Below are 8,983 nucleotides of genomic sequence, written 5' to 3' on the forward strand. Positions count from 1 at the left end.
AGTGTTGGTGGTGCATTGTTTTTGTTTTTATTTTTGTTCAACTTCTTTGGTGGCATCTTTCTGCCATAAGGTTTAAAAGATGAAACGAGGGTAAGCCTTTAGTGGTGGTTACAAGTCGAGTGTTATTTGAATCTAAGTTATCTTAGTTCTGAGTGTATCATGTTCTGACTTTTGAAAGCAATTCATAACAGAGGTCTATGTATAATAGAGTTATGAATTTTTAGTAGTAATCACCTTTTAAGTTAAATCCTATGATCTGGTTTACTGTTGCTAGTTGTTACTAAAGTGACGATAAGCCTAACACATAATGTGAGTAGCGTAATCACTGACTCACTAAGTTTATGTTAATTGGTTAATTATTAGTGTGAAACATAAGACACTCTACCACCTCACACGCCTTGCGAGTGGTTTCCTCTGTTCTTTGTCCTAGTTATGATTTCCCTGGTTTCAGCTGTGGGAATTTGTTGTCTCTCGAATTTCCTATGGTTTTCTTGTTGTCTGTAGGTGTGTTGAATCCTTACTCTGTAATGCTTCGGGTTTTATCACTGATCTCTATCACTTCATGATGGATGGTCTGACTCCGAATGTTTGAGCGAGCCTCTCATGCTTGCTCCTGATCGGGTATAGGTCCTCAGTGATTTCTCTAGTTCTTTACTCCTCGTATGATCCCCTCTCGGAATCCTCCTTATGAATTCTTTATTGTTCCTCCCTGAATCTTTTGTTGACTGTTGTAGTGGAGTGGTTATACCTATCTATGTTGTTTTTGCAAGAATGGTAATGTCTAAAGCATCTTATGAGATTAAGTAAAACATTTCTAAAGAAATTTTTATGGTGATCCTTACCAGTCCTCCTATAATCACGCAGTGTATGCAAGTTGTACATAACCAATATCAAATAGACTTTCGAATAAGTGATCCTACTCTAAAACCACAACAAAAAAAGAACAACGAGAGTGAAGATCACAAATTCTAATTCTATAAAATCTCAATTATATATAACCCTGGGAGCATACACTTCGCAATTATAGACTTGCCAGTAGGGGTCTTTTAGTTTTCACATAAGTTAGTTACAGTGCCTAAAATACTCCTATAGTATTTTAATTGTATGTTTGATTCCAGAGTTTCTTGGTATATGGACTTGGTGAGTTTTTAGACTTGTGGTTATCTTATAGTACCATAAAATACTCCTATAGTATTTTAGACTTTTATGTTTGGTTCTAGTAGTCCTTTTTATATAGAGGGTTGGCAAGTTTTAGACTTGTCGCAACACCACAATCACTCCCAAACACATGTTGGTCGTATCTAAAATAAATATAGTTCATCAGGCTATATTTATCCCAGATATGATTACATAACTGCCTAGGTTTGACTGTAGTGTCCAACATCTAAATGCTTATGTTTTGTTCTTCTTGTGATACTTGTTCTAGTATGAATGTTTGTTCGTATACTTCTCCTAAAATACTTATATTCTAAAATTATACATTTGGTGAGAGCACTTCGGCCCCATTGTATTTATAGTTGTATATTTTTATGGGTTGATATACCGAATTCACTATAAACAATGCTCTAATACCAATCTGTTACACCCCCAAACCGAAATAGTTGAAACGTATAGGGGCGGAGGACGGCATGTACAATATTACAACAATTGAATAATAGTAATCAAAGTAACAACAACCATTGTATTAATAATATATAATTTACATTGTATTTAAGTAACATATGATTGACTCCAAAAGGAATCAGCAAAATAAAGACTTGAAGCTACTATGCTCCGTCTTCTAGGAACCTATGTGTGTACATGTCTACTAGTGTCCTGAGAATACAAGTGGTTTTGAAAGTGTCAACATTAAAGTTGGTGAGTTCATTGCGTTTTGTTTTAGAAAATAGGTTCTTTGTAAAACATGATGTGTTTCTCCAGAAAATCCTATATTTTCTTATGTGATGAATGATAAGTAAAATGAATCGTACTAGTTCCTTCTACGAGTACTTAGTGCATACAATTTATATACAATCCAGATTGAACAGACAATCGATTTTGTGGTTCTTCCCTAAGTCTACAACCAAACAAGGAACAGACAATGAGGTGGAAACCACACATTCCACTGCATGTTGGATCCTCATTTTGTATAACCCTAACGTATTCACTAAGTACTTTCAGAGTTAGCTGTAATGGTCATTTAAGATGTGATGAATGTGTTCCTTCAGAGAATCCTATATTTTCTTTGTAAGAAATAAGATAAAACCAATTCCTTCTATGACTACATAGTTTATACTAACTATATATAAACCAATATCAAACGGACAGTTGATTGTGTGGATCTGCCCTAATCCCACAACCAAACAAGGAACAGGAAATGAGGCGGAAACCACACATTCCACTACCTATTGGATATTCTTCATATATAACCTTGATGTATAAACTAAGGAATTATAGAATTAACAATGATTGTTCGTAAGTTAAATGGTAAACAGTTTGCTTGTAAAAATAACAATATATAACCTTGATGTATAAACTAAGGAATTATAGAATTAACAATGATTGTTCGTAAGTTAAATGGTAAACAGTTTGCTTGTAAAAATAACAATGTTTATCCTGGAAAATCCTATATTTTCCATAAAAGTGAATTGTTATCTCTAATGTTCCAAAACTGAAAAGTACCAGTATTTATCCATACTTAAGTTGATAATGACTAACTTTATTATTAAATAAAGCTAGCCGAAAACGTGTTTGCTCTGTAAACTGGAAGTGATGTTAATACCCTACTTTGATCACTTAGTACATATGAGCTATAGAAGTCTAGATCGAACAGACAGTCGATTGGGTGAATCTGCCTTAAGCCCACAACCAAACAAGGAACAAGAATTAAGGCGGAAATCACACATTTCACTGGATGTCTGATGTTAATTTCATATCACCCTAATGTATATACTAAGTAATCACATAGTTGCTAACCCTGAAGACTGTTTGATAAGTATATTATTACGTGAACGAGTCGTTGTTTTATCAATGTGAGTTCTTATAACCATACTGATTGACGGATAACCTGGTACAACGTTCTTCGGACGTCGTTATCGTTAATGACGTTTGTCATCCATAATGACTGTAGCTAATAGTCAGGTAGTGGCATTGTCAATCCCATATAGATCTATACACAAACCCACACTCTCCCTTCAGGAGACTCTGGTTCATAAGACTAGACTTCCCTTGGCACTTAGGTAAGTACTCGAAGACAAGTCTCACAATTTTGTTCCTTCAATGAATTCACGAATAATACACTAAAAACCTTTTTGTAAATAACATGTAACTTTGTAGAAGTAGTTCGTTTGTTCCAGAAACCATACTTAAAATAGTTTATATGTTTGTTTCTGTCTTAAGAACTAAACTTGTAAAATAGTTTCCTTTGGTGTAAAAATTGCTATGACTTAAGATATTTTATAGTTTAATCGCAATGTTGTTTGACATATTTAGCAATTTCATGTTCAAAAGCATGTTAACGGTAAGAAAATATAATAAGCAAAATTATATTTTTTTAAACACAAGATTTATTGTGTTTTACTTGTATTCACCCCCCCCCCCCCAAAAAAAAACATTGAAAAACGGTAAAAACCTAGGGGTATAACTTACCTCGAATGTGTGTGCTAATTCGGATGCGAAGTGATTGCGAAGGATCCCCGGGTTAGAATACGCGACGTAGCCGTATCCTAAAAATAATTATACCCGACCTCCTATTTAAATTAATATGATATTAATTTAAATAATAAATTAAATAATGTTGTAAATAATAGTTAAAGTGTTAGATAACACTTTGATTATGTAAGAAAAATACTTACAATAATTATTTGGAATTAATTGGGATGTTGAAATGGGTTTTCGGTGAACAAATAGAGTTTTCGGTGGGGGTGTGGGTGATTTCGGTTGGAGCTTGAAGATTTGAAGATCTTGTTGAACGTTCTTGGTGCTCTAGGTGTGTTCTTGGTAAAGTAATGTAAATTTGAAGGAAATATGGGTAAAATCTTATGAGTTTTGAGAGCAAAATGGGAAGTGTATTTGGTGGAAAAGTGGGAAAATGAATTGTGTGTTCGGTTATACATACATATATAAGAGGTTGAATTCGGTCTTAATGGGCCTTAAGCTCATGATTTCGGCCACATAATGGATTATTTCGGTTTCTAGTCAAAGGGGGAAAAGGAAATTCAGTCACACATCGACCGAACACACCATTTGATCATTAGTTTCCAAACCGAATTCTTGTTGCTTTTGATTTCCATGACCGAATTCATGTTGTTTCTAGAATATATATGGACCGAATTCTATTTGTTTTTAATATCTTATGACTGAATTCTAATTGTTTCCAATATGTTCGGACCGAATTCACTTTGTTTCTTAATATCTTAGGACCGAAAACACATATATGGGGTTTTATATTATGTTTTAAACTTAAACTTTTATCTTATGATGTCATATATTAGCTTAAATTAATAAAGCTTTCAACCCATGCTTAGATACAAGTTTATAAACATGCCCTAAAGGTTATAGATGAAACACTGCAACATGGATTGCATTGTGTTTTCATCTGCACTTGGTTAAGGTTGAGGCTTTGCTGGGTCTAAAATTTCCCAGTTGAGACACCTTGACATGTACTGTGGCAATCAGATTAAAGAAGTAGGGATAAGTAACAAAAACAAAAATGGAGTAACAAGAAGATGAAAAACTCAAAATCAGATATGAAAAGAAAGGCATAATCTTATTCTGATGACTTTAATCGAGCATCTTTCAGGCATTCTTTCAATTTTCACATGTAGGGGTGCAAACGAGTCAAGCTACTCGGGATCGGCTCGTTAAAATCTCAACTCGAAACCGGTTTTAAATGAGCCCAAGCCGAGCTCGAGCTTAATATTAATTTCGTTTATTAAACGAGCTTGAGCTCGAGCCTCTGTCACTAAGCTTGATTAGGCTTGCGAGCCTTTATATAATATAATTTCTTATTATTTTCATATATTAAAATAAAAACATATTAATTTGGGAAATTATGAATTTTGGGTAATAGTAAACGAGCTTGAGCCGACCTTATGCTTATTTAGGCACATCAAACGAAAAACGAGCCGAGCCCGAGCCGAGCTTGTATAATTCTTTACGAGTTCAAGCCGAGCTCAGTAAAAGAAAGTGTGAATCGAGCCGAGTCGGGTCAGGCTCGGCTCGTTTGCACCTGTATTCACAAGTACTAGAAATTATAAAATACTCAGATTCAATATTGAATAAACTTTTACAAATACTTCAACTTAATCAAAATAATAAAACGGTAGATATGAGAGTATTACTAGAAATAATGCTTGAGTTCATGCTTGTCCAAAACTTGCAATATTGAGACTAATTGGGAAAACATTCTGAGAGCATCCCAAATCATCGACTATTCCGATTAGTCTATTTTTTTGCCACCATCTGTAAGCATGGAGGCATCAGGTGGATGGTAGGCGACATATGTTATCTGGCGTGGTGTTGTCGATGAAAATCGATGGACTGTGATAATGGATGGAACCGAACGGAGAAAATGGCAATGCTGATGGAGGTTGTAGCTCTGATAGAGATGGTGATCTATTTGTGGCAGAGTGTCGGCAGAGGGTAGTAGCTCCTCAGAGAAGGGTTGGAGCAGAGTTTTGGAAATGGTGGCGATGTGAGGTGAGGCGTAAGAAGAAGAACAATATACAATTAGGGTTTTAAATTCCTTAGTTACCTAAAGTAAAGGATTAATTAAATATTTCTTTAATTATCAAAATTAATTATTAGGTGAAATTACAATTATGTTCTTATTTAGGTTTTTAAAATGATTGATCTATATTGATTCCTATATCCACAAAATAAATAGTTAGAATACTTGAATATATATATATATATATATATATATATATATATATATATATATATATATATATATATATATATATATATACACACACTAGCTGTTTACCCGCGCTAAGCGACGGGTACAAATAGTTTTTTTAGAAATTAGTTCTAGAGTCAATTAGTCCTTTTGCGATAATAGTTACTATATGTAAACAATTATTATGGAGAGTGATGGTAGTAGAAATGAAATCAATAAGAATTAAAATTCTTATTAAATTAAAAGTTGGAATTCTTTTCAAATTTGCATTAACACATCCTTTATTAATTAGTTTTATTATTTGTTTGTTTCATGAAATCAATATATTTTATTAGTTTGTTTCATTATTTGTTTGTGTTTTTTCATATATAATAATATTTATAAAAGATTTTATGCAATAGGTATCATTAAAGGAAGGAATTATCAACATTATAAATGATATTATTGATAAACCATTTTTAAGTTGTAAAATCTCACATTGTATTAATATGCTCTTTTCCAATAGTTGTCGAATATAATTAAGTGTCCATAGTGATGCACCACATTTCTCGAAACATTAATCATATTCATAAAGTAAAGTCATGACGCAATTTTAATCCTAATTTGAATCTAGATCTTTTTAAATTAGTTTAAAATTAACATGCATTTTACATACTAACAGACGTATTATAAAACACAAAAATTCCTCAAAATATGTACAACTTAACAAAAAACATGGAAGATATCAAAGAACTATAAAATCAACCAGCGATTACTTAACATTAAGTTTTTGCAAATAATTACATGGAAGAAAATCAAACAAATACAAATAATCTATTACAAACATTAAATTTAAATTGTTATTACTTTTATACCAACAAAACGTATTGTTTTGTTATCATCACTTGTTAATGCAATGATATAAATTAACTAATTTTGTTAATATTATTTGCGGTCTCTATTTTTTGCTAAGATTTGTCACAATGAGTAATATCCCCATATCCCTTGTTTAATAAAAAAAATTGCTAAGACATACCAAAATAATCGATTGTCACAACATTCGCTTTTAATAACAAAATAAATGGGTCCAATCCCAACAGCCCCAAAAACAACAACATACATTGGGAAGTTGCAAAAACAACAGCGTACTTTAGGTCTTATACAAACAAAAGTCAAAAATAGCATGGTCTTTAATCTCTCTGTGATTCAAATAGGTACCTTCATTAGATAGTATGGAGGAGATTTTGACTCGTGATCTTTTCCATGTTGTGGATTTTGTTGAGATATTGGGTTTGTTGCGAGGATGCCACCTAAAACACATGCACTTTTGGCCCCTGGTTGAAATGCTTAGTATGTTGTAAGGATCCCCAGGTTAAAACGAACGAAATAGAAAAGAGAAGGGAAAATGGTCATTTAGCATAGTCTTAATTGATGTGTTGTTTAGTTAAACTATCCGGGGACCAAAAGTACAATTGTAATTAATCATCTCGCCTTATATATCAAGTAAGCATATCATTAACAAGTAATTGTTGAATGTATTAAACTCATATATTTCCATAACCTAAACAGATCCTACAATTTGCACCATAGTTGACCTATATGCTAAAGCTAAAATCAAATCTAGTTGATCTGAGCAACAAAATGAAAGAGCCACAAACACACCTAATATATTCAAGCAGCCAAAAAAATTTGCACGGTGTGTATGTACGCATAAATGAAATAAATCCAGAAAAAAAGATGAAGAAATCGAACCATGTAGAGTGTTGCAGGAACATTGGTTTCAGATATACAGAGAAGTGATGAGGGAAGTGGTTGGAAACAAAAGGGGCAGATCCAGATAAGGGTAGAGAAGTCGATGTGGTAGAAAGTGTTGACGACGGCGAAGGATGTCTTACATCGGAGAGGTGATCAAGGTTTGAAAGGTGAGAATGAATCGAAGAGATCAAGATGGCGATGGTAGATGGAGAACATGGGTTTAAGGTATAGCCGACGTAGAGGTGGTGGATTTCAGGGGTATATGGTTGTTAGAGATGGTGGCGACCACCGTCTCTAGGGTGGTGATGGCGGTGGACACAATGATTAATGGCGTGTAGAAAATATTTTTCCGTCCATGTTCTTGTTCCTGTTCATGTGTTCGATTTCATTTTTGCACCTCCATTCAGCATCGGATAGAAACAGTCAGTGTGATAGAGGTGAGTGATTGGTGGCTATTCGATGGTGACAGAGGTGAGTGATCGGTGGCTATTCGATGGTGACAGAGGTGAGTGGTCGGTGGCTACTCGATGGTGGTGAGAAAGAGAAACGGTGGCGGTTGTCGTGGCTTGCGACATTGGCAACGCAACGCCATGAATGAGATGCTATATAACATTGATTTAACCGGGTTTTGACCAATTCAATTTGCTAAAAGTGAGGATTGTTTGTTCAAATTTGACTGCTTAACTTGATAAGATTTGTAATCCATAAAGTTGTTTTACATAATACTTTAAGGATTGTACCTCTTAATTGAGCATTTGAAGATAAATGCTTTTTAAGGTATATATATATATATATATATATATATATATATATATATATATATATATATATATATATATATATATATATATATATATATATATATATATATATATATATATATATATATATATATATATATATATATATATAAGAATGAGTTTGTCACATGTTCTTCTCTTATTTAATTTGCCACATGTCATTTTGTCATAATTTAGAGATATATTTATTTTCCACTTGTCATTTATTTCATTTTCGATTTCTAATATATTATTAATTAGTTTCCATAAATTAAACTTACCATAATGATATTAATTTCAAATTTTAAATTTTAAATTTCAATTTTAATTTTAAATAAATTTACAATTTAAACCTTTGTGTTTAAAATTTTGTTATAATTAACCTGTTTAGTATACGGGTCTGATAACTAAACAATAATTTTAATTTATTTATTTTTTGCATGTTTTTTTTTCTCATAATTTTTATTTATTTCAAATTTCAAATTCAAATAAACTTCTCATTTAATCGTTCTATTTAACATTTTGTTTTAATCAACCCGTATAATATACGGGTTTCACAACTAGTATATATATATATATATATATATAT

The 8,983-nt window shown here is 32.5% G+C and overlaps 1 long non-coding RNA gene across 1 annotated transcript; it reads right to left on the bottom strand.

Moving 5' to 3' along the window:
• Positions 1-6,908: 6,908 nt before the first annotated feature.
• LOC145097139 (uncharacterized) lies at positions 6,909-8,357 on the bottom strand. Its single transcript, XR_013704238.1, has 2 exons — positions 7,613-8,357; positions 6,909-7,194 (listed from the first exon to the last, which is right to left on the bottom strand). It is a non-coding gene; the product is annotated as an uncharacterized LOC145097139 (long non-coding RNA).
• Between the last annotated feature and the right edge of the window lie 626 nt (positions 8,358-8,983).

Source organism: Lactuca serriola, chromosome 1 (genome assembly GCF_051521515.1).
Source record: "Lactuca serriola cultivar US96UC23 chromosome 1, Lser_US96UC23_V15, whole genome shotgun sequence".
Lineage (NCBI taxonomy): Eukaryota > Viridiplantae > Streptophyta > Magnoliopsida > Asterales > Asteraceae > Lactuca > Lactuca serriola.